General features: G+C 41.1%; 1 long non-coding RNA gene and 1 pseudogene across 1 annotated transcript; both read right to left on the bottom strand.

Annotated features, from left to right (window-relative positions):
* LOC137623864 (uncharacterized) lies at nucleotides 1-26,527 on the bottom strand. The gene is made up of 3 exons (XR_011040657.1): nucleotides 26,476-26,527; nucleotides 2,788-3,378; nucleotides 1-503 (listed from the first exon to the last, which is right to left on the bottom strand). It is a non-coding gene; the product is annotated as an uncharacterized lncRNA (long non-coding RNA).
* Nucleotides 21,289-25,321, bottom strand: LOC137623882 (piggyBac transposable element-derived protein 4-like; annotated as a pseudogene).
* Nucleotides 26,528-27,325: the final 798 nt, after the last annotated feature.

Genomic DNA, 27,325 nt, shown 5'->3' with positions numbered 1-27,325 from the left:
TTTTCCTCACTTTCAAGAATTATAGTGAGTTGAGAAATCGTCATCTCGAGGACCACGTTTGGCCCGCAGGTCATAAGTTTGACATTTCTGGTCTAGAGAAAACTCTAGACTTCAAATTAATGAGAAAGTTATGGGGGAATAATTTCAAAGTTATGGGGGAATAATTTCAATGATATTTATGGGATATTTCCTCTGATATGGAAGTTCCTAGGACACTTTCAAATAATACTTTTAGTGATCAAATTCATTTTCATAACTACTGAATTAATGTTTTAAATTATTTCATAATTTTTTGTTTAGTGAATTACTAACCTTATTATACAAACAATTACTGTTTAATTACTGAAGCCTATATCATTTTTTTCCCTTGTTTCAAGGTCAAACTAATATTTCATCCTTGTTAGTTCTCTCTCAGCTTGTTGACAGCAGCAGTTGTACAGGGTCCAGTAATATTGTTATCTTCCTTCAAGGTTTGCTTTCTTCTTGTCATTGTTTCCTTAATCCTGTGAAGAAAATCAAATATCAGTTTGACATATGGATGGATATTTTACTACCCATAAAGTTTTCTGGACACTAATATAGCTAGGGATCTATAGCATGAAGTGCCCACATATTCCAATAAAATAACCATAAGCATGAAGTACTTAAGATATACCCAAGAAAGTCTTAAATCCCATCTCAAAATTTCAATCTAACCACAGAATTACTCCAATCATCTTTACAAGTTTAGAAAAAAACAAATAAAATAACTAGCTTTCCCCGCATTCGTCTGGGCACTCATGCCTCGAATATTATCAACTATGCATTACTGCATTTAAGTGGTTTGGAAAGTCTTTACGATATAACAATACCCTTGGCAATAATGAAGAGTTGGCAGTTCCTTATATTCTTGAAACCTTTACGCTGATCCCCGACACATTTGCTGTCCAAATCCACTGAATTACATCTTAACACGTAAAGATGTTCATCTTCATTGTGTGTTATACGATGGATTAGAATTTCCCGTCTAACCTTAACATTAATACTTTTGCATAATTATCCTACATCCAGCCTACTGATGGTCACACGAGCACTTTGGGATCATGAAGCTGGAAGGAAGTTGTGTTTTACCCCATTTGTGTGTGTGTGTGTGAACAGCATCCTGGCCACAATTTTAATCGTAGACTAATGAAACTTCCAGGGATTAACTTTTATGTAAAGAGTTGGAAATTACTGAAATTTGGAAGGTCAAGGTCAAAGGTCAAGGTCGATAAATAAGGTTGAGGGGCGAAAGTCTGTGATTTACCGAGTGCCCCTCTGGTTTTATATTTTCAATTCTCAATGGCCATTAGCAAGTTACTACTGGCTTTGTTCTCATCTTAGATATTATGATTAAACTCTACATTGCTCCATCATCGTTTGAAGTGAAAAGTATCCTGTTACTCTCACCTGTTCCAATAAAACCAAGGAACAGTTATTATCTGAATCTATTGAACCTACAGCGACTCTGTTAACATTTATATTCATTCAATGAATAATCTACCATAGTTTAGAGAATGACTAAAGTGTTGCACCTTTAACGCATGATTTTAACACAGTCCACTGAATACAATTGTTGATTTATTGGCTAACCCATGCAGCCTCAAAAATATTCAACCTATCATGCCGTAACTCCTTGTTATTCTACTAACCACAAACCTTCCAAAATATATCAACAATAATCCTGTCACACAACTTGGTATGTCTCTACAGTAACGTAAAATTCTGGGTAATTTACACACATTCAAATGCTTAGTTATAATCAATGAATGTTCATGAAAATTCAAATCTGATGTATGACCAATGGTAGGACAACCATATTCAGTCTAAGAAATAAAAAATATAGAAAATATGAGCTCAGTGCACAGATTGACTAAATGACACTTAAATATTCGGCCCCGAGACTATATAACAAGCTCCCACGAAACATTCGAATGATTGAAGACAAAGGCTTTCAAGAGGAAACTGAAGACTACTTTCTTATTTCATGAGTCTTTTGACAGTGACGATTTAACAGTAAATGAAGAATACGAGACATGAAACGTTAAATACTCTGAATGAACAAGGTAAAACGACAGTGGAGGTCCTGTAGAGAGTGGGGTTCCCCTGCTGTATGGGACTGGAAAAGCAGCCATCAAAGTAAGCAAGTAACCTTTATGCAAATTAATATCAAAGAAAACTAAGTTTAATAAAGTCCACAATGTACACAGTAATTATAATAAAGGAATTTAATTTGGATCAAATATCAAAAAAACATTATATATAGATACACCAATCTCCTTCGAAATACACACCAGAACTAGAGTAGTCCGCTGGCAAGCCTAATAATACCTCGCACTGATGGTCACACGAACATTTTGGGATCATGAAGCTGGAAGGAAGTTGTGTTTTACCCCGTGTGTGTGTGTGTGTGTGTGTGTGTGTGTGTGTGTGTGTGTGTGTGTGTGTGTGTGTGTGTGAACAGCATCCTAGCCACAATTTTAATCGTAGACTAATGAAACTTGCAGGGATTAACTTTTATGTAAAGAGCTGGAAATTATTGAATTTTGGAAGGTCAAGGTCGAGAAACAAGGTGCAGGGGGCGAAGGTCTGTGATTTACCGAGTGCCCCTCTAGTTTTGTTTTTCCAATTCTCAATGGCAATTAGCAAATTACTACTGGCTTTGTTCTTGATCTTAGATATTAATCATGATACTGTAAACCCCTAAAAAGATTAAACTCTACATTGCCCCATCATCGTTTGAAGTGAAACGTATCCTGTTGCTCTCACCTTCAATAAAGTTACTGCCTCTAAATGGTTTCAGAGTTTGACCCCCAACGATGCAGTTAGAAGCTCGTCTGTCCTCCTCCTTTCTTCTTCTTTGACTGCATCTTTTCCCACTTTTATGTGGGGTCGATGTTTCTGACCAGCTTTCTCCATCTACCTCTGTCCCACACTTCATCACCGGTCAATCCCTTTGATTGAAGGTCATCCTTGATACAGTCCATCCACCTTCGCTTTGGTCTCCCTCTCCTTCTCGTTCCCTGTACCTCCATTTCCTTCACCCTCCTCCCAATATACTGTTCATCTCTTCTCATGACATGACCATACCAACTCAGTCTACTTTCTTGGATCTTATCAGATAGTTTTCTAACTCCTGTGGTACCACTAATTACTTCATAACGTATCTTATCTCTTCTTGTCACCCCACACATCCACCTCAACATTCTCATCTCTGCCACATCCAGCTTATTCTCTTCTGTCTTCTTTATTGCCCACGTCTCCGCTCCATACATCATTGCCGGTCTCAACCGTCCTGTGTACTTCACCTTTCCACTTAACCCCTATTTTCCGTCCGTGACATCCAAATAAGAACAGCACCTGTAAAATTCAAACTTAATCAGCTACATACAAAATTAACCAAAGATTGATTCATTTTCAGCGCATTCATACATCTTATATGCAATGAAATAGAAAATACAGCATTATTGTTTGAACTTAATTGGAAAATTTATTATAGAATTCCTCCTATCCTATATGCATCGTAGACTATGTACAGGACCCACTTACACTACAGCATGTGCATCGTAGAGAGTCTCCTGCTCATGTACGCCATAGACTACAGCATGTGCATCGTAGACCGTGTCTCCTGCTCATGTACGCCATAGACTACAGCATGTGCATCGCAGACCGAGTCTCCTGCTCATGTACGCCATAGACTACAGCACGTGCATCGCAGACCGAGTCTCCTGCTCATGTACGCCATAGACTACAGCACGTGCATCGCAGACCTTGTCTCCTGCTCATGTACGCCATAGACTACAGCACGTGCATCGCAGACCGAGTCTCCTGCTCATGTACGCCATAGACTACAGCACGTGCATCGCAGACCGAGTCTCCTGCTCATGTACGCCATAGACTACAGCACGTGCATCGCAGACCGAGTCTCCTGCTCATGTACACCATAGACTACAGTTTGTACATCGTAGACCAAGTTTAACTTTATAGTGTAATGCGTTTAACAAAAATGACAAATTCGGAGATAATTTGTATTTTTCCTAACCATACAAACCTTAGCTATTTACATAGGGTATTACTTTCGGCGTAGCTGAAATGACGAGCCATTAGATTTTTAACGAGGGTTAACTACCCTCTCGCTAGCTAGCAAGGGGGTAGAGAACTGCTTCACTTCGCTTAGAGGTACGACTTGCCTTGGGGGACAGGGATGGCGGGCAAATATGTGTAAATAGCTAAGGTTTGTATGGTTAGGAAAAATATACAAATTATCTCTGAATTTGTCATTTATTCCGTAACCAAAATACAAACCACGCTATTTACATAGGGTGACTTACCCCTTAGGAAGGGAGGAAAGTCCCTAGCCTACTGGCTTTGGCTTTACCCCGGGACTCAGAATCCGAGTGAGCAGCACTTCGAGAAAAAGTGTCCCTGCACCTCGCAAGTTCCTTGTTCCGCAAGGAACGTGCGGCCTACATAAGCTTGTGTGTGGAGGGAAGAAGTGTGACTTGTCCTATGAAATCGACCTGAAGTCCTTTAGCTGGAATTCTAAGCTAGGACGTTCCCAATACCACCTCGTCAGGGTATGGGGGACGCGACAGTATTAACTTAATACTAGGAACACAAGGAAGCATGGTTTACCTGCAGAGGTTTGAGGTCAGCTATGCAGAGAACCTAGGATGCTCCTTTCCCCCGAGAGAGGGGAGGATGAAAAAAGAAGTAAGGGCCAGACATACTTCTTTCATTCATGCAGTCTAAAACCGGGTAACGATGCCCTCAACATTCTGCTACCTGTCCATTAAGGAGCCTGAGGTTGGACCAGCTGTTGTGTAGCCACCACAGGGCCGATAGAAAACATATCGAGGCTCCTGTGGGTCAACGTCCTGCAGGTAGTGGGCTGTGAAGGTCGTTTGACGCTTCCAGACTCCAGCTTGTAGCACCTGCATCACAGTAGTTACTCTTGAAGGCCAAGGACGTTGCGATGCCTCTGACATCGTGTGCTCAAAGGCGACGTGACGGAGGAGGGTCTGGATTCAGAGCGTGATGGATGACCCTTTGAACCCAGGCTGAAAAGGCATTCTTGATGACCCTCCTCTCCGTCCTCCCTGTGCTCCCAAATAGGGCTTGCACGTGAGGACGAACTGCAGCTGTTCTTTAAGATAACCCCTCCGACTCCTTACTGGGCATAGTAGGAGGTCTGGGTCATCTGTTACAGAACGGAGACTCGAAATCCTGAAGGAGTCGAACCAAAGTTCCGGGACTCCAAGATTCTGAGTCTAGTAACCAACTCAGGGACGAACCTGAACGTTACCTCCACCTATCCTCTTGAATGGGCGACGTCGTACGAGAGACCATGAAGTTCGCTGACACGCTTGGCCGAGGCCAGAGCGAGCAGGAGCACCGTCTTCCAAGACAGGTGACAATCAGAAGCCTGGCGTAATGGTTCGCAAGGAGATCTCTTAAGAGCCCTAAGAGCCCGAACCATGTTCCATGGAGGAGATCTCACTTCCGACTGGGGGCAGGTAAGTTAGTAGTTTTGTATGAGCGAAGAAAGATCCAGTGAGGAGGAAAAGTCTATTCCTTTCAGCCTGAAGTCCAGGCTTAAGGCTGAGCGATAGGCTTCCACCGCCGTGAGCGAAAGGCGCATTTCCTCCCGCCGATATACAATAACTCCGCTATTGCGGGAATAGTGGCATCGAGGGGAGAGGTAACTCTCCCACGACACCAACCACAGAAGACTCTTCACTTCGCCTGGTAGACCCCTGCGGATGACTTTCACAGGTGTCGAGACATCCGCGCCGCAACTTGTTGCGGAATGCCTCTCTCTGTGAGGAGATGCTGGATGGTCTCCAGGCGTGAAGCCGAAGTGATGCTACGGCTTGTGGTAGATGTTGCAGTGTGGTTGTTTGAGTAGCTTGTGTCGTGGGGGAAGCTCTCTCAGGAGTTCCGTCAGGAGATGCAGAAGGTCTGGGAACCACTCTGCATGATGCCGCAGCGGAGCTATCAGAGTCATCTACAGGTTGACCGATAGTCTGGTCTTGTTGAGCCCCCTTCTCAACAGAACGGTGGGAAGACGTAGACGTCGATGTTGTCCCACCATTGTAGGAAGGCATCTTGCCAGAGTGCCTTGGGGTCTGGGACTGGGGAGTAGTACAGCGGCAGCTTGAAATTCAAGGCTGTCGCATACAGGTCCACAAGGTCAGGACTTGCTGGCTACCAGGGGGGGGGGGGGGCGAAGACCACTCGGTACTCTCTATATGTGAGGCTCTGCTCGGACTGTCTGAGAGCACATTCCTTTGCCCGGAATGAAGCGAGTCGATAGGGTATTGAGTGGACTTTGGTTCATCTCAGTATTTCTACTGCAAGATGAGGAAGCAGTTATGAAAAGGTACCTCCCTGCTTGTTGAAATAAGCCACTACCGTGGAGTTGTCGTTCACGGAGTGACCTGCCAGGGTCTGTTGGAAGTGTTGAAGGGCCAGAATACGGCCTTCATTGCTAGCAGATTGATGTGGAGGTACCCTTCTGGTTGGGACCATAGGCCTGATTCAGAACGTGCCCCCCCCCCCTTGACGAGTCCGAGAACAGCATCAAATGTGGGGGAAGGACAAGAAGATCCATTCCCTTGCAAAGGTTTCCACAAGTCAACTACCACTGCAGGTCCATTCGTTCCCAAAGGGACCAGAATGGCCGGGGAATCGTTATCTTGATTCCACCGGGACTTGGGCCACCAATGCAGGGATATCATCCTGAGGCTGCCGTTTGGAACTAGACTGGTCAAGGAGGAAAGGTGACCTAGGAGGCGCAACCAAGATTGGGCTGGAAGCTTTCCTCATCTGAGGAAAGGTTCTGCCACTCTCCTCAGCCTTGCTATCCTGTCATCTGATGGGAAGGCTTGGAGATTGGAGCCTAATATCGTGCCTAGATATCCCACTTGTTGACATGGAAGCAGAGAAGACTTCTCGAGAATTACCATGATCCCTAGATCTTGGCAAAGTCCCAGAAGCTTGTCTCGGTGTCGAAGAAGGGTCGATTCAGAGACAGCCTGGGTTAGCCAGTCATCCAGAAAGCTAAGGAGACGGATGCCGCTCCTGTGTGGCCATGAAGATATTAGGGTGAACATTCTGGTGAACACCTGCGGTGCTGTGGAGAGATCGAAACACAGCACCTTGAACTGGTATATCTTGTTGTCTAGGCTGAATTTCAAGTACTTCCTGGAAGACTGATGGATTGGCATCTGAAAGTACCCGTCCTTCAGATCCAGTGTGCACATGAAGTCTTGTGGTCTCACTACAAGCCTGATCGACTCTGCTGTTCCATGCTGATCGAAGTTTGTTCGACAAACTTGTTCAGGGCTGAGAGGTCGATGACAGGTCTCCAGCCTTCAGACGCTTTATTACAAGAGAGTCGACTGAAGAAGCCGGGGGGAGAGCCGTCGATGACCTCTTGGAGAGCATGGTCTTGACTTCTGCCCGAAGGGCTAGCCCCTTTGCCGATACCATGGCATAGGAGCTCAGCAACACTGGATTCGCTGTTAGTGGAGGTAGAGATGTTAAGAACGGGACGCGATATCCTTGACTGATCACGGAGATCGTCCAGGAATCGGCCCCGAGTTGCTGCCACCTGAACGCACAAACTTAAGCATTCCCCACTGGGGACCATGCAGGGGGGTTGCCAATCCTAGCGTTTGCGGCCTTGGCGCTCCCTCTAGGATTATTGCCTCCCCAGGAGGACTTTCCGCCCTTCTTGTCTCTGACAGGAGGGGACTGCTGTTTAGACACCTTGTCTTAGCTGCCGGGGCCGGTTCCGATGTCCTAGACTGACGAGGCTGTTGTTGTTGAGGCGCTGGAGGCTTGTAGGGTCTGGACGTAAGTGCCTTCGGAGGAGCGAATCGTGATTCGACTTTCTCCACCTCTCAGTTGTCCGTTCCCCGTCCTTGGGCTCAAAACAAGGTCTTTCCAAGGATGGAAAAGTGTCTGAGCTTGCCGACATCCATGGTTAGGACTTCCAAGAGGAACCTCTCGGTTACTGCATCTCAATGCTTCAACATCGAGTTTGCCCACAAGTTCGAAACTTGGTGAGCCAGAAAACGATGGTGCTCATGCCCGAGAGGAGGAAAGTTTCCATGACCTTCCTGGAGCTCTCCTTGGACAAATTCTCGGATCGCAACAGGATGCACAGAAATCCAAGCCAGACGACCAGCCACGAAGTGGCCTCCATGGCACACTTTGCGGCTTTCTCCTGGCTTAAGATCTCCGAAGTCGAGAACGTCACCTGCTGGGCGGAGAATTTCTTGAGAGAAAAATTCCGTTATTATTATTATTATTATTAAATGCTAAGCTACAACCCTAGTTGGAAAAGCAGGATGCTATAAGCCCAGGGGCCCCAACAGGGAAAATAGCCCAGTGAGGAAAGGAAATAAGGAAAAATAGAACATTTTAGGAATAGTAACAATATTAAAATAAATATTTCCCATTTAAACTATAAAAACTTTAACAGAACAAGAGGAAGAGAAACTAGACAGAAAAGCGTGCCCAAGTGCACCCTCAAGCAAGAGAACTCTAACCCAAGGCAGTGTAAGACCATGGTACAGAGGCTATGGCACTACCCAAGAATAGAGAACAATGGTTTGATTTTGGAGTGTCCTTCTCCTAGAAGAGCTGCTTACCATAGCTAAAGTCTCTCTTCTACCCTTACCAAGAGGAAAGTAGCCACTGAACAATTACAGTGCAGTAGTTAACCCCTTGGGTGAAGAAGAATTGTCTAGTAATCACAGTGTTGTCAGGTGTATGAGGACAGAGGAGAATCTGTAAAGGATAGGCCAGACTATTCGGTGTCTGTGTAGGCAAAGGGAAAGAACCGTAACCAGAGAGAAGGGTCCTATGTAGTACTGTCTGGCCAGTCAAAGGACCCCATAACTCTCTAGCGGTGGTAAGTCCCTTCCACGGAATGGTGGAGAGGAAGGGCTAAACCAGGTTCCCCCATGATCTCGAAGTACCTCCTCTGCTGACGGCTGACAGATGCAGTGTCAGCGACTCCCACTGGAGGGAAGGGGATCGGATGATCCTGAGGAGTAGAAATGATGAGGCCTGCCTGAAAAGAAGGAGAAGAATGTTGCCCAGACCTCTCTGAAGCTTCTTCCTACTCCTGCACGTGCGCTGCTTTGCGTCTACAGATGAGAGATCGTGCCGACAATGATCTGGAAGTACGCGCTCCAGAAGACTCGCCAGGCTGCCCTTGTTGCGAAACCCGATGGGAATTGTTGACGAAATCGCGCTGGCGCTCGCGCGATGGAAAACCATTGGTTCGCGCGCGGGCGAACATGGGTGCGCATGTGCGCGGGCGCGCGGTCCTAAGGGCGAGCGCAGGCGGCCAGGAGACTGATGGCACGTTGGCGGGCGATGGCGCGTTGGCAAACGATGGCTTGTTGGCGGGCGATGGCGCGTTGGCGGGCGATGGCGCGTTGGCGGGCGATGGCGCGTTGGCGGGCGATGGCGCGTTGGCGGGCGATGGCGCGTTGGCGGGCGATGGCGCGTTGGCAAACGATGGCGCGTTGGCAAGCAGTGGCGCGTTGGCAAGCAGTGGCGCGTAGCGACCGATCGCGTACAGGAGAGTTAACCCGTGGGCGTGTAGGAAACCTACGACGATTGAAGCGTTAGCTCGTTGAAAACGCTTGCGCGCAGGCGAAGAATCGCGTGGGCGCTTAGGAGATCGCTGGCGCACAAGGAGAGCCCAGGGGTGCCTGTTGAGCGCCCGCACGCTAGCTTACGTGTCTCCTGGGCGGCGCGGTGTGAAGTGGAAGCGTGCTGGCGCGTTGGCGCGCTGGAACTGGAACCGTGCGTGGGAGCGCTGGAACTGGAACCGTGCGTGGGCGCGCTTGGCGCAAAACTCCAGAAGGGCGCTGCCAGTCCAGAAGAACCTCTGAGCGCCTGTGCACTAGCGTAGGAACTTCTTGAACTACGAGCGACGAGGCAGGAACCGGGAGATCCAGGCGCGTAGTTGCGTGGCCAAAAGACATCAGCGAGGGTGCAGAACCAGAGATCGTTGGCGAGGCAGTGAAGAAATAAACTCCTTGCCTGCCCCCAGATCCGAAGATTGTGGGCGCGTGGGCAAACGTTGGCGCACATCAGGAAAGGGGGCGCAAATGTGCGCTGCCAAGTAGGTGAACGTGGAGTTCAGCGAAGAAATAATCTCCCTGCTTGCGCCCAGATCCGGAGATCGTGGGCGCGAGGGCGAACGTTGGCGCGCATTGCGCACATCCGAAAAAGTCGATCAGATGTGTGCCGGCGAGCAGGCGATCGTGGGCGTTCATGAGACCGTAGGTGCACAAGGCGCGTAGCCGCACAGAAGGTCCCAGAAGCGTTGGCGATCAGGAGATCTACGGCGAGACTCAGCAACAGGAGATCACTGGAGTGTTGATTCAGCAGAAGACTGGTCCACAGCAGGAGAGTATTTGTGAACTACTGCGCGCGAGCGCGCAGGAGAACAAGGTTGCACAGGTAAAAACCTGGCACTAAGGGACTTACTCACATTGTGAGATAAACCCTTTGCCCCGAAGGGACCGGTGCCCGTCGGAAAACGGGGTGAAGTGGCGCCCACTGCGCATCTGCGTCCAGGAACGGAGATGGAAGACAAGAAGGTCTGCCGAAAGGTCTAGCGAAGCAACTGTAACGGTCTGTTCTCTTCGAGGATGATCCTCTGCAGCTTTAGATGAAGACAACCACGAACAGGAGCACCATCATCAGTCCTCCAAAGAGGAGTCTCTGTTAGTGAACTCCCCCGAGGGAGAGAGACACTCGAAGGAGAGACCGTTGGACTCAGCTGCCCCCTCGAAGGATGTTCGGAGGGGGGAACTGAGCCTTCAGCGACAACAGCAGGGGAGTCCTCCGAAGAGGAGTCTCTATGAGTGTCCTTCTCGCGAACGAGAGAGGAGAACACTTCGTAGAAGTGACCAGAAGAACTGATGAAGGCGCCCCTTAGGGCCGTTGGATCAGCAAGCTGACCAAAAAGAGAAACCCTCCGAAGGAGTTCCTGCAGCTGCCCAGCCCCTTGAGCGTAGCTGCAAGTGCGACCGCTCAGCACCAAGAGCATAATCGCACGAATTCCATGGTCCGGCCTTGCAACCACTCAGCCCCTAGAGCATGGTTACAAAAGCGGTCACTCAGCACCAAGGCATAACCGCCTGAGGACCAGGAAAAAACCAATCCAGGAATTATTAAGGTAAGAGAAGTTCCACCCCCCCCCCCCCCGAAGGGGAAAAAAACTCTTACCTGGGAAGGGATCTAGGACAACCGGCCCTGAACAAACTGCCCCCAGGACAATTGCCCCTGTAGGACTACTGCCCCCCCCGAAAATTGCCGCTCATATTGCCATTTACGTAATTACTTTTTAGTAACAATTTATGAAGATATTCTTCCTAATTACATAATCGGTCATTGAAGAAATAATTGTATCTATTTCCTATATTTATTACCATTTATGTAGTTATTTCCTAATTAGGTAATCGGTCGTACGAGTTATAGTTTATTTTCAAAAGCTATCGCCAATTGGCTAATTCTGTATAGTCAAACAAATGTTTACAAGAAAAAAAAAAAAAAAAAAAAGTAAGAAGGATCCAGTGTCTAATTGGTCGTACGACTTATAGTTTATTTTTTGAAAGAAATACAAGTAGTAACATAACCCATCATGGAGTTTGTCAAAAGTGAATGTGAAAAAATGAAGCTTATTTATGAAGGATACATCTATGTGAAGCAGAAGGAATTGGCAAATAATGTTACATCTTATGAATGTGAAAAACGCCGCCCTAATAACTGTAGAGCTTAAGTAAAAGTTTGTGAAAATGAAGTAGTTGGCTATGCAAATGATCACACTCATGCTGTTGACCAACCTCGCTGTGAAGTCTTGTTAGTACAACAGGAAATAAAGGCTAAATCTATTGCTACCAAATAAACGACAAGCAGCATATGAAGATATCCTTCAAAATCTCCACACTATAAACCCTAGACTTAATCCAAAGACCTTCCTAATAGACTTTGAACAAGCTGCTAAGAGTGCTATTGAAGAGATCTTCCCCAACGTAACTGTTGAAGGATGTTTTTACCACTTATCTCAAAGCATATACCGTAAGGTGCAAAATGAAGGTCTCCAAACTAAATACCAAACCGACGCCTATTTTTCCTTGCAAATACGTATGATTACTGCATTAGCGTTTGTTCCCGCAGAATAAGTTATTGAAGCGTTTGAGAAACTAAAAGATGTTGCCACCTGAGGTTGATGCAATAATAGATTATCTTTAAGATACATACATCGGCAGAAGACGTCGAAATACAAGGAGACAGTCACGTTTCCCTATAAGCATGTGGAGTATGTATACTCGTGTTGTTGAAGATTTACCTCGAACAAACAACGCCGTAGAAGGCTGGCATAACCATATGCAAGCAAGCGTTACGTCATTTCATCCAAATATATGGAAATCTCTGGGGGTGTTGAAGAGAGAACAGGCACTATCCAGCGTCATAATTAATCAAATACTTGCTGGGCATCCAGTGCCTCCTAAGCGAAAACGCTATCAGAATTCTAGCATACGAATAGCAAACATTGTGCAAGAATTTGAGAACCGCGATGTATTGGAATTTTTGAGATACATAGCCCACAATTTAAAATTCTAATATTTAAATCCCTTTTCAATATTTTTGCAACCCATCTATGTACAAATTTTAGTATATAATGTTATCTTTTTAAAACGTATTTTCAAATCATGTATTTTTTATTAACAATAATAAAACATTGCTTTTATTAGTTATGTATTTTTACTTTTTTAAACCATTGTCCAGGGGTTTTACGAGGGCATTTGTCCCGGGGGCAGGTGTCCTGATACCCCTGGGAAGGGAACCTCCCTCGGAAGGTAAGTCACTCACCCACGGAGGCGAACCTCCTGAGCGTTCTAAATGAACTAAGGAGCTGACAGTTGTCACGGGAGAACTTCTAGAAGAAGGGAACACGCCCATGACGAAGTCGTAGAGGAGGCGGCAACAGCACTCCCCCCAGGCCCAAACAGGACAGCTCTGCTTCGTTGGCATATAAGGCAAACGAAAAAACTAGATAGTTAACTGAAAATAAAATAATTAGTTAACATTTATTCCCCCGGGGAACTCCGAACAAGAACCCCGAGGGAAAAGAACATAAGAATTACGCACCAGGAATGCGCCCTCCTCCCCCACTGACACTCACGGGAAGGGGGGGGGGGGAAGGCGGAGAACTGTAACAAAAACAGAGTTATAACAATTATAATTATGTAATTCATCTAAGAATGTTCACTAATAGAAGAACGAATGAACCCCAAAGGAAAGCGTTCTACACAGAAGCTGATAAGTTAAGAAATACAATTAGATTTGATTAAAAATAATTAAGACAATAAACGGAGAAGCAACTCAACCCGCAACGGGAAGGAAGCTACCATAATACGTAGTAGTAATAAAAGGGTGAACGACCTCGAGAGAGAGAGACTGTAGTCAAACTAAACTCCCATGTACCCTACGCTGATAGACCAAGTTCCCCGTAGGGAAGGAGGAACAGCGGAGAAACAGATAAATAAATAAAGTCCAGCGATGACGATTCCCCACGGCGCCCGCCGAAGGGAAGACCGAAGGGCCAAGGGAGAGATCGCGACCCATGAAATGTTACCGTGGGGGCCTGGAACCACATTGAGATGTTGTCGTACAATTGAGTGGACTTCCTACACACACACAGCACAAACACTGAAAAGGAAACTTACTGTATTTCTATACTCAAATATATACATAAACATAAGAATGTTTACATATATATTAAGTATAAGAAAAGTAAGTAATTAAGTAAAGACAAAACATTAATGGCTGCCATGCGAGGACGGGACAGAGACGTCTGGCCACTGTCCGAGCCAAAAGCGAAGTGAAGCAGTTCACCAGTGTGCGCGGGGGAGGCGTGGCAAGCTACCCCTCCCCTAACCCCTCGCTAGCTAGCGAGAGGGTAGTTAACCCTCGTTAAAAATCTAATGGCTCGTCATTTCAGCTACGCCGAAAGTAACATACTAAGGCGAGGCAAGGCAATTTTGGACACCTTTTTAGAAACCTTTGTACAAAATCTTTATTAATAATTAATGACCAAAAATCAAACATGCTTTCAAAAGAGGGAGGTCTCATCCATAAAAATAGTTTGTCTCATAATCATCAGAGAATTAGAAATTCCTATATCTTATCAATAAAAAAAAAAAAAAAAAAAAAAAAAAAAAAAAAAAAAAAAAAAAAAAAAAAAAAAAAAAAAAGAGGCGAGGCAATTTTGGACAGCGAGGCAATTATGAACACGTCTGTATCTCCGTTAAGCAGCAACGCTCAATTTCCAAATTATGACAATTTGTGGTCACTACCAATATAAATATACTATAAAAAAAATTATGGACTTACATAAATTTTTGTGTCCACAATCCAAGACTGTCCAATTTTGCCTCGCCAAGAAAAAAGTGAGAAAGTTGCCTGTCCAATTTTGCCTCACCATAGCTTTGAAAACTGTCCAATTTTGCCTTACTTTATGAATATATAAATTAAACTTTGTATTCGAGCACGCAAATATACTTTTATGTGTAAATCTACATATATGTTATCATAAGCATACAAAATAAGACATTTGGAGTGCAGTATGGGGGGGGGGGAGTGTCTGCTCAGGGTGACACCCTAAAAGGGGGGTGACACCCTAAGAGCTACATCTACAAAAAGTTTGTCTTTCTAGCTTGAGGGTTATGATATGATTTTCAAAGTTATTTAATACTGGGGACACACTCAAAGGTGTTAACACTCAGGGGTGAAACCTTCAAAAAGATCGACAAATCATGGTGACATCCTCGAGAGGGGTCACCCCAAATGCTACAAATAATAAAAAAAAATCTTTCATGTATATACATTGTTCCTAGAATAATTCACAAATCCAAATGAAAATTTCAGGTATTAGGGAAAATATGTTTTCCCTTATCTGCTAATTTCCATGTTGATAACTGCAATAGAAAAGATGCAGCTGGCGTCTTGCCTTTTTGATATGGTGTTCAATGCAGCAACATTAGAATAAACAGCATGATAGTGAGAGATATCAATGACAGACAATGCTGATCCCATAAACAATATTCGTCCTAAGTTGTACAAATCCAGTTTATTCTCATTATCTTTACCTCATATTTTGAACGAGCCATCAGAGACACTTTTATCTACAAAAGATAACCTTACAGAAAACGCAACCAAGAATGATAAAAAAAAAACAAGAATAAGAAAGTCATTTGCTCAAATAGTAACAGAAAGGGAGGCAATCGAAGATTTAAGAAAAAGATGAAATGAAGATCAATAAAGGGAAAACCCTAAAGAAAGGCATTACGAGAAATAAAAACAAAACAAATAATGGTAATACCAAGCAACCAAATATTTCTCGATTTCTAAGAAAAATGTGTGCAAACACTAAAGTGAATATAAAAAAATCTAAATTGACCAAGGTAATTAATAGTGATTATTCAATCTACTTGGATAGTCCTGATAGCAAATCAAAAGGAATTTAATTAATTTTAGGAGAGCATTTCACCTCCATATAGAGAAGTCTGAGTTGTAGGAAAATGGTATGTGGTAATTTATAAAGATAAGGAGCATCCATTATTTTGCATTGGTATATCCAAGCAGTAACACCGATCTCACTAAACTGATATATAGCCAGACTTTTATATGTAATTTCAGGCGATTTGATTTCCAGATATTACTTAACCTAGCCATTGTCTCATTTATTTTTTTCAATCTTTCATTGAACTAAAAATCTTAATCCCTGTAGTAGATATCATAGTTCCTGAATATTTAAATGGTTCCACCTCATTAAACCTTTTTCCTTCCAATGATATTTCCTCTTCCATTGCATGTTCTAATCTCCTCATCTCTGTCTTTCTTCTATTTATCTTGACCTGTGGTTTTCTGCTAATAAGGACAGCGTCTTCAGCATACTCTAGGTCAGCTAATATCCTGTTACCAGTCCAGTCCAGTCCAATCCTTTTCCAACATCAGGAACTCTTCCATGCATTACAAAATGCATGAGGAGGATAAACAACATAGTATTTTCATGACAAATGACGTAAGTGTGATACCTCTGTAAATATTGCAATCAGTCAGATCTATTTGCCGTTTTCACCAACACTCCTAGCTCCCATTCATCAGGCTTTGCCTCTTCACGCCACATTCTACAAAATAATCTGGGAGTCACATCATTTTCGGCCAATATTATCTCAGCAGTTATTCCATCATAACTAGAGGCATCCCATCTCTTCGAGTTTTTTTAAAAGATAGCTTCGACTTCAAAAACACTGAATTCATTGAAGGGCACATCAAGGTATTCCTCAGCTTCAGGTATTATTATTATTATTATTACTATCCAAGCTACAACCCTAGTTGGAAAAGCAAGATGCTATAAGCCCAGGGGCTCCAACAGGGAAAAATAGCCCAGTGAGGAAAGGAAATAAGGAAATAAATAAATGAAGAGAACAAATTAACAATAAATCATTCTAAAATAAGTAACAACGTCAAAACAGACATGTCATATATAAACTAATAACAACATCAAAAACAAATATGTCATAAATAAACTATAAAAAGACTCATGTCCGCCAGGTCAACAAAAAAGCATTTGCTCTAACTTTGAACTTTTGAAGTTCTACTGATTCAACCACCCGATTAGGAAGATCATTCCACAACTTGGTAACAGCTGGAATAAAACTTCTAGAGTACTGGGTTATCAAAACCTCAAAGGCCGAAGGCAAAAAGCTAAAGTTCAAGTATAAAATTATCCATTTATAAAACTTAGCTATTAGAATGCAATACATAAAACCAGCTATGTATTAAAATTTTTCCCAGATCTACTCACCGAAACACATAGGAGACCTTGACAAATATGTAAGTCAGATTGTTTTCGACTACCCTTAATAATAAAAAACCTTTGTTATTGTCAAATAATAAACATGAATTTACATAACATTTTGAAATATCCTATTAGAAATGCCATGCTTGTAATTCCTTTCAAACCTGAACTTTAATAGCAATACCACCGATTAATAAAGTTATTGCCAATGGTAAAAAAAAAAATATATATTTATTGTATTTGTAACGGATGTGTTTACAACTAATAGCTGGGCTGAATTTACAATCCCAGGCAAAAACTCTACTTTCCTTTTTCTGGCCAAAAACTGGGCTTTAAAAATTTTAGCAATATAAATGTTGGGCAAGATTCATTAAAATAAGATTTATTAATGTAGATAATTACAAAAATAATAATTTATAACAATTATACAGAGAAAATTTCAATTTTAAAATTAAGGAACCTCAACCACTGAACTTCTAAAAAAAAAAAAAAAAATTTGTTCTCTGAAGTGATCACTCACAACAAACCAGCCTAGTGTGGGTGGCCCTGACTAGTACAGCCTTGTTGATCATGGTGATGGATAGATAGATAGGTATATAATGATCTATCTTAAAGCTGAGCAGTATCAGACTATGATATGAAGATCTGTTGTCCTGGGGTGCGGAGCGAGATCCAAGACTGCGTACATCCACTTACGAAAATCTGTTCCAGGATGTAGAGTCAGATCGACGCTTAAGGATGCGTAGTTCCAGACGACGACGTGAAGACATCACACAGTGTACCCTAGGCTTTACCCATAGGGCATAAAAATTCCACAGGTACAAATTGAGGATGCAGGACTATGACGCTAAACAGTATAAGATCAGAAATGACAACAATTCTTGAGCTTTATCTAAAAGCAGTATTATTTCCGGTCCTCATTGCTCACCCCACAGATGTAATTGTGTAGGGTGCAGGGCACTGCAATCTAAACCAGTATTGTGGAAAATATTTAACCAACATCACAGGTTTCGAAAAGGATGATTTCCACTTGTCATTGTTAAATCCACAGTACAGTACTGATTGTGTGCACTATAGATGTGTAGGTGCAGGTCACTGCAATCTGGAACCAGTATTGTAGAAAATGTTTACCCACACCAAGTTTCTAAATGATTTTCGGTCCTCGTTGCTCACTCCTCAGACGTGATGGTGTTCATTATTGATGTGTAGGTGCAAGTCACTGCAATTTATAGAGATATGGTCGGTAAATAGTAGTGGTGTGCTGAATCGGGAAGTCGTCAACAAGGCAAGCTACAGTGTATATCAATCAAAATTAATCTCTCTATCTCCTATTCATGACCCCACTAAAGTGTTCCATCCAACGTTGCCTTTCTTCATCTTCTGTTGTTATAACAGCTCCATCTCTCTTTTTGATGGGTATATGCTTCTTCTGCTTTGCTCCCGTAGAGATTTCTATAATAATTCTACGTAAAATTCTTATACCATAGCCACTCCCTGAATCCATAGCTTTGTCAGACTCATCTGCTTTACAGTCTAAATATTCTCGCCAGTCATTTCTGGCTTTTCTTTTGACCTCACTATCAATACTGGAATGCTTAGCATGCTCTACCTTGCAATTTTAATTACTTCCTCAAAAACTTCCAACAATCAACTTCTAGCTTTGTCTCCTTTTTATAGTATCCCAAGTATCATTCGTTAATTGTTTGCTATTTGTCTCCTAAAGTCTCTAAGACTGTAAATCGATTCTTACATTCAATTACAAAGATTTCTCTGCTCATCCTCTGGAAGCCAGTTGTATCAGACCTAGATGTTTTATCTACATTTCTGTTGGGTGCATTCGGTTTTAATTTCAGTGTAAGAAGAGGAGCCAGTGGTCACTACCAATATTTGCACCTCTATAGCTTCTTATACTTCTCAGTCCTCCTTCTCTCTTTATCAAAGGCTATGTGATCTATTTGATTTTTGTAATTGCCACATGATGAAGCCCATGTATATTTGTGGATGTCCTTGTGCTGGAAAAGAACAAAAACTTATAAAATCTGCCCCATTTTCATTTGCAACTTCGCCAAGACCCTCAACACCCATCACATTCTCTATACCTCGATTATTCCTTGCAACTTCAGCATTGAAGTCACCAATCACAATTTTCATATCTATCTCTGGGATCTCATCTGTTACACACTGCAATTCCTTATAGTATTCATCTTTCCTGTCTTCAGGGGAATCATTTGTTGGTGCATAGTTAACTATAGTACTCATATTGCACTGCTTTGATTTAAACTTTGTAAGTGACCATCTGCTATATACAGCTCTTCATTCCATTAATAACTTTTCTGCTCTTGGTGTCGTCATTCCTACCCCTTCTCTTCCAACTCCATCTGTTCTTCCTGAGTAGATACTGTAGATATGTATTGCCTTGGTGCGAGTTCTTTAACGATCCTTTTACAAAGTGTTTCACTTAGGGCTAAGATATCCAAACTGTAATTCATAAATTCATTCTCTACTTGCTGTAACTTCCAAATCTGATTCATGTTTCTAACATTCCAATTACCAATTTTCAATATTTCTTTTGTATTTACTAACCGGGAGATTCTTAGCACCCTACAACTCCCGGGACGGGGGGGCCATTCTTTCATTTTTGCTTTTCAAAGAAAGATTAAATCCATAGAGGATTCGTTGGTTAGAGTCATCAAAGGACAGCCAGTTCCTTGTGATGCGCAGTGCCTAGCTAAGGCAAGTGACCCCTGCCGGTCCATACTAACTCCACTAAGCTCATCCGCCGGGCATCAGGGGTAGAGGAGTATCCAGAGCACCAAACGGATACATACCTTTTTCAAATCACAGATGTAATTAAAGGTCCTTTATTTATGAAACCCAGGCCTTAACGAAAATGGTTAGTGCCATCTATAAAAGAACAGAAGCAGTTTTTTGAGCATTCAGCTGAAGTAAATAGACAAGACTTATATTCAGGCATTTATTTTGTTACGTATATGGCTATAATATATATTGAATTGTTCACTTTTATTTCAGGTTTTGTATTGTACACATTTTCTCATTAGTAATAGGTTTTATCAATTATCTTCTTTGAAAAGAAAACCTTTTTCTTTTTCCGTTTTTTGCAATTCAATATTTTTTCTCTTGAAGTATATGGTAAAAAATATTTTCAAATAACTATCATTTTTGGTTAAAATTATTAAGAATATATTTAGATACATATAAGAATAATATAAAAGATAAGAAAATTACAAAATGTATTACTTAATAACTTAATATTATGAACTAGTTGTTTTTTCATTTAAGTGTCCAAAATTGCCTCACCATTTTTCGAGGTGAGGCAAAATTGGACACTAGATATTCCAGATTTTTTCATCAATTTTTCATTTTAAACCTTCCTTTAGTATCAACTATTTTTTTTTTTTTTTAGAAAAAATAATTTCTAGTATCATTTTTGAGAAGCCCTAAAATGAAGGCGAGGCAATTATTGGACACCCATATTCAACAATTTTTCTAGTGGTATTTAATACTTTTTCAAAACCAAACGTACTAATATTTATAAAGTAGAAGGTTGGGGAATTTCTAACAGCATTTCAGTTTTTGAAAATTATAAATAGTTTTAGAGATATTGTATCTGTCCAATTTTTGCCTCGCTTGTCCAAAATTGCCTCTGTCCAAAATTGCCTTACCCTACTATACCCTATGTAAATAGCGTAGTTTATATTTCGGTTACGGAACAATTATATTTTACCTTTCTACTTCCTTCCCACGTTCATGATGTCAACATTTAAACTTAACATGTTTAACTTATTACTTCTCTTAAGTCAATTATGATAAACATGCCAATTCTGTTTATGAAATCAATAAATTGAACTGTGTTCAACCTAAAAAAAAAAAAAAAAAAAAAAAAAAAAAAAAAAAAAAAAAAAAAAAAAAAAAAAAAAAAAATTTAGTGTCTACATATTTGTTCATCCACAATCAGGGTTCATGAGCTGTCGAACTTCTAAGATCTATTAGCCCTTATACTCCGGACTTACAAATTTCAGCCTAATGTAAATGCGTACATGAAATATTCCTGCCATCACCAATTCTCGATATTTGGGTTTGATCTTAATTCCAGAAAAGTAGAACTGCTCTAAAGTATATGAAGTTATATATCAAGAGAAAGCTATTGCTTTGAATTTTCAGATACATTATCAGAAACTATGCTAAATCCAAACAATATGATGACATGAAAGGCTGAAACTGAAATAGATTTAGGATTTTTTGTTTAAAAGTAACTTTGAATGACTATGAAATGGCTTTATAGTTATTTTTTTAGTAGTGTTACAGGTATCAAATGATGAGGTAAATAAAACCCTTCCAGTTGATGCCTAGTGATTCAATTTATTGTGGAAAACTGTGAAGCACTCAGGACAAATTCCCCCCATCACATTTTGGACAAAATAGCCTGAGCGAACCCTTTTAGGATGACCTTTTTTTTCCCCCCACTGTAAGATTTACAATTTTATGACCATCATCTGAAGATAATGCTATATGGGAGAGACTCCTTATTGGATTTGGTGAGAATGAAGCTGCATGTATCTGTTCACGAGTGCGTCATTTCTTGACGATTTTTACCGGCTCATAGTTCTGAACAAGTGACTCGACTAAGGAGACCATGAACTTATATCTATCTAAGGGAGGGCTTCTTGATGCATTGGATGCATACAGTATATAGCTGTTGAGGACAGCAGTCCCAATAAGTGAAAAGCATCCCTTATTTGTCCATTTTAGTGTCTTGCGTTCAGATAGGTACGAGTACAACTTGGTGTCTTTCATGTCTACACCACCCATGACATGATTTTAGTCATCAACAATATGTGGAACAATTTTGTCAGGTTTGCCTGTTCTGTTTACAATTTTATAGCCTGCTTTTGAGGAAGTCCATAAAAGAACAGGTGTTTTCTTGCCATCCTTGTAAGTCACACACAACAAAGGACCCTTTCTACGCTCTGAAACCTCTTTGTTTTTCAATTATTTCTTTACAGCAGCCATAGGCAATCCTTTACGGTTAGTGCGAACTGTTCCAGTTGCTGTTGTGCCATTTTGCCTATGATCTTGAAATAGCTTAGGTGAAGAAAAGTAATTATCAAGACCTAAGTGATGACCACGATGAAATAACCCTGCTTTCTCAAGAAGCCTCATAACAAGGTCATATGTGGCCCCATTATCACTACTTGCATACCAGCTGTTCCCTTATATATATTTCAAAACCTTTATCCCAAACTTAGCATGATCCTTGTTTGGCATATACTGTCGCAAATGAGGGGTCTTACCTCTAAAGCCAATACTACTTTCATCAATGGATATTTTGCATTCAGGGTATTAATGACTTTTGAGGAAGTGCTCAATAATTGGTTGTATTTTATACAATTTATATGCTGGGTGATCTGGTGGTGGCATTTTAGAATTGTCTGCAAAATGCAGAAACTTGAGTAAAACTTCAAACCTGTCTCTGTTGAAGTTGTTAGAGAACCACGGTGTTGCCTGGCTTGGATTTGTACAATCCCAGTAAGACCTCAGGGTTGGTTTCTTGATAAGCCCCATATTCAAAATAACTCCTAAAAAAGCAAATGTTTCCTTCACAAATGTTTGACCTTGTTTGATCCATAAGTTGACCATAGACCTTTTCTTAAGTTGAAGATACTCAGTATGAAACTGGATCCACTGACTTGCATATAGATTAGTTTCATCAACAATTTTCTGAACAAAACTATCGGTAATTTTGTACATTATTCCATGGTGTGATTTCGCACAAGAAATATATGATTTCCTATAGCAAATAACGTGATTTAACCGATTTTGATGATCATTTCAATCGCAAACAAACAGATCAACCAATTCGGTTAGTTATAAGTTGACGAATTGGTTGATGTTATTACGGAGAAAACCAGTTAAATCACGATAACTACTATAGGAAATCATATATTTCCTGAGCAAAATCACACAATGAAATACAATACAAATGAACCATATAAATATTAACACTGTTGACATATATACTGAGTTAAAATATATAAACAACAGATGTAGGGGACGATAACATTAGCAACGTTACCAATGGTTGACAGAACTACCAACGATGACAAATGGTACACAGTGTTACCAACGACACGATGTCATTTCTAGAGATAGAAATGCTAAACATTTCCATACGTAAACTAAATAATTTTTCCATATAACTATCAAACAATAAATAAAAAGTACCAAAAGGCCACAGAACCTAACAAACCCACCTAACCTTGCCTAGAAGTACCCCGGTCACAAAACTCATATAATAAGCTTTGGGGAATGACTTACTTTGATTCACAGTACTACCAACGGTGACGAAAGGAACACAGAACTACCAACAACACGATGTCATTACTAGTGGCAGAAATGATAAATATTGCCATTCGAATATTAAATAATTTTTCCATATAACTGTTACACAATATATAAATAGTACAGAAAGACCACAGAACCTAACAAACCCACCTAACCTTGCCTTAAAGTACCCCAGTCACAAAACACGTATAATGGCTATTGAGGAATGACTTACTTTTATGAAGAAAACGTCGAAGTATTCGGTAACCTCGGAACAGAAACTTCTCCAATCAACACTAGTTTTCGAAGATATGTCGATACCATCCATGAGGGTCTCATGGTCCAAATGTTTATGCAAAAAGCGGATGGCACATAATATTATCTTCCATGGGGGTAGACGACTTTTGTCCAAAAAAGTACCTTTATAGGCAGTAACGGTATAATAACAACGGCGTTTCTTCTTAGTTTTACGAAAGATGGATTCAGAATTGAAATAAAACACGTGAATGTCTTGCCTATAAGATAAAATAGAACGGCATTAGGGGTACTTTAAACCCTGAGGAATAACGATGTGAGATTTAAGAAAATGCTCAACATTACCTGAAGTATCCAAAAAATCATCATGGAATTGAGCCACTGATTTTAGGTACGGAATACTGCAGCCGCTACAAGTTTCTATAACTTGCTCCATCGCAAAATACGAAAAAAGAAACCGCACTTGTAATGCAGAACGAGTCACCAGGTCAAAGGTTACAACGGGAAAGGCATCGGAACAAAGGGTATGAAAAACCGCTAATAGGGATAAAGGAAGTGGGGGGGGGGGGGGTAGGGAGATATCTGCAAAGGCCTAGGGTGGTGATTGGTTAAGGGAAAAACAAAGAACTCTAGCGGGTAAACATGAATGAACTAAATACGGAAACTAGACCAGAGAAAGGATTTATAAGACACAGAGGAGAGAAAAAGAAATAACCAACAAAAATAAATAAAAACAATATAGGAAGGTAATATGGAATGAACGGTAAATAATATTGAATGGGAATATAAAATGAGATGATCATACCGAGAATTAACTGGATAAAAAAACTAGTCCAGAGTAAGTATTTATGTGCAACCAGGAAGAGATAAAGAAATAACCAAACAAATAAACCAAATATAGGAAGGTAAAATGGAATGAATGATAAATAATATTGAATGGGAATATAAAATGAGAAAATAATACGGTAATAAAAAGAGTAATTGGGGAGAGGAAACTCCTGCGCAGGGGGGTTATATATGCGCAGGTCGGAAACTGGTGCGAACGAACGAACGTACAAATGGGTGCTAATGTTAGCAAGGAATGCTAACATTTGATCTACATCAGGCATGGAATGCTAACATTTAAACTACATCAGGTGTTGGCAGCACTGGTTACTGTATTGCTACAAGAAATAACCTTTGAAACGGCTCCTCCCAAATATATCTAGTTATACTGTTTTGTATTTTCCTACGGTTATAATAAATACAAGAAGGAAATGTATAGAGAAGAAAAGGACTGATTTGCGGTTATATATCGGTTCCCCAGTATGTTTTCCCCACCCAAAACCCCGAGTTCCCACTGGGGGTCCACCATTATCGGAGGATATAGATGTATATATATTTCTGAAACTATTCATTTGCGACGGGAACGAGTGTTATTTTCGAAGGGAGCGTAATTTTTCCTATAAGAAAAAGTAGTTGGAATCCTAGGTTACATTGCCATGTAATAAACTACAATGAACTATCTGTAATAAAGAGCTTCAGGTATTCTATTGGTTGGGCATCGTGTTTTGGGGCTTGGAGTGGTCCACAATGGCCTGTGAATCTTACTGGAGGTGGTCCAACTTCATTGTCTAATACCCTCATCCAGTCTCCTTCATCACTTCTATCACTATAGGGATTATCATCACTTTCATCAACTGATACATCATCATTGTCACTTTCATCATCAGTGGAAATATCTTCCTCACTAGTATCATCAGCCATCATAATTGCTATCATCATCATCAGTCTCTGACAGGGTAAAACTCCTATCATTCTCATCGTCAATAACAATCAGTTGTGTCTCTGGAAAGGTGTATATATATATATATATATATCGTCAATAATATATATATATATATATATATATATATATATATATATATATATATATATATATATATATATATATATATATATATATATGGGGTGTATGTATGATAGTGGCCACCTGTGTGTATTATGATGTCTAACTTAGATTACGGCAGTGTAAGGGGGGTCGCAGAGGGGCGTTAGCCCCCCTGTTAGGTTAAGTAGGTAAGGACACAGCTTGTATGTTAGGTTAGGAGGGAAATTTAAATTAGTTGATGACCATTTTTAATGAACGCGTGAGGAACTGGCCCCTGATATGCAAAGGCTCCTAAAATTCAAAGACCAAAGACCAGCGGAGAAAACTGTTAAGTTACATTCATAAAGACATACACAAGTACAAGAGACAAACAAAATCATAATTACAACAAAGTGTTACTCACATATATTAGTGTGTGTTTTATCATTACTCTGTTTGTTCAATTATTACACTGAAAAGGTCCTCATAAGTGATGTGTTTCCCATGTATGAAAAGTGTTACCAAATTTTTCAGGTGAAACTATTCGGCTTATCTTTTATTATATTTTATTCCCTAAAAGAGTGTGGGATTATAGATAATATTCCGTAAAATAGAAAATTAAAACACTATCATTCAACTAAATAGCACAGAATAAAATATGCTTCTAAAACTAAATAAAAAAAAAAGGTATGCAGTAATTAATGTTTACATTGGAGACCTGTACTCACCTGCGTATATTTACATACAGTCTACGACGCTCAAAGAAAAAAATAACAAGGATAACATTTTGGCATGGTTTTGCTTTTGTAGTAGTTATCCTGCATTACACTTTGGCATGTAATATATATATATATATATATATATATAAACTGATACTGAGTCACAATAAACGCTCACAATACAAATTTCACATGGACAACACAAACAGCACAGCAACACAAATGTTTTGGCAAAGATGTCGTCTTTGTAAACAAACTCTTATGAATGAAATCCCGTTGTTCACTGCTTTGCCAAACATTTTTCCTTCATTACAAAACGCACTAAACATTCAAGAATCAGAAGAAACTATTATATCAATAAATATTGGCATATAAATACGAAATATTACGTAAAAGATGTAGCCAATAAGTTCGTGTCACACAACAGGAAACTTGCCGCCGAAAGCAACCACATTCAAGACCAAAACAAAAGCTGATAATGTTATTGGTTGCTACATTATGACGTGGAATCAATGACCCAATGGGAAGGAAGCACTGCTGTGATGTATCCAGGCCACCAAAATTGTCTAGTGGGGACGTGAGAGCGGGGAAATTGAACATAGGATTAGCGAGCCACAATCATGGCCTTGGCTTTAGCGGTAAAGTATAAAGGTCCAGTCACACATGCATGTTCTCACCCGGTATGTCCTCCCGTATGCCCATACGCGGCCAAACGTGCGTTTTAACCACGCCCACACAGGTATTGAATTGTGCCGCACAACGTTGCACCTACGTTGCACCTACGCACGTCAGTATGACGTTAGTGTGACGTAGTGCGTGAGTGGCAGCCGTTGTGCGTTGTACTTACGTTGTGCATACGTTATGTGGACCTACTGTATGGACATACTTCCAGGTAGTACGTGAAGGGTCACGCAAGCATAACGTCTTTAATAGGTATGGTGACGTAGGTGGTACGTCAGAGCTACGTCAGAGCTACATAAGAGCTACGTCAGAGCAACGTCAGAGCTACGTCAGACTTTCGTCAGAGGTATATCAGCGCGAGGTTGGTGCCAGGCATGCCTCCTCTATACTCCCAGGTATAAAAAGGGTGCTGGGCGATACCTGACAGTCATTCACCATCCAACTACTATTTTTAAAATATTTTATTTTTCCTTATTTCCTTTCCGCACTGGGCTATTTTCCCTGTTGGGGCCCCTGGGCTTATAGCATCCTGCTTTTCCAACTAGGGTTGTAGCTTAG

The sequence above is a fragment of the Palaemon carinicauda genome, chromosome 30, assembly GCF_036898095.1.
Source record: "Palaemon carinicauda isolate YSFRI2023 chromosome 30, ASM3689809v2, whole genome shotgun sequence".
Classification (NCBI taxonomy): domain Eukaryota; kingdom Metazoa; phylum Arthropoda; class Malacostraca; order Decapoda; family Palaemonidae; genus Palaemon; species Palaemon carinicauda.
Note: the sequence above shows the minus strand (reverse complement) of the source record. Positions and strands in the feature narration are given on the sequence as shown.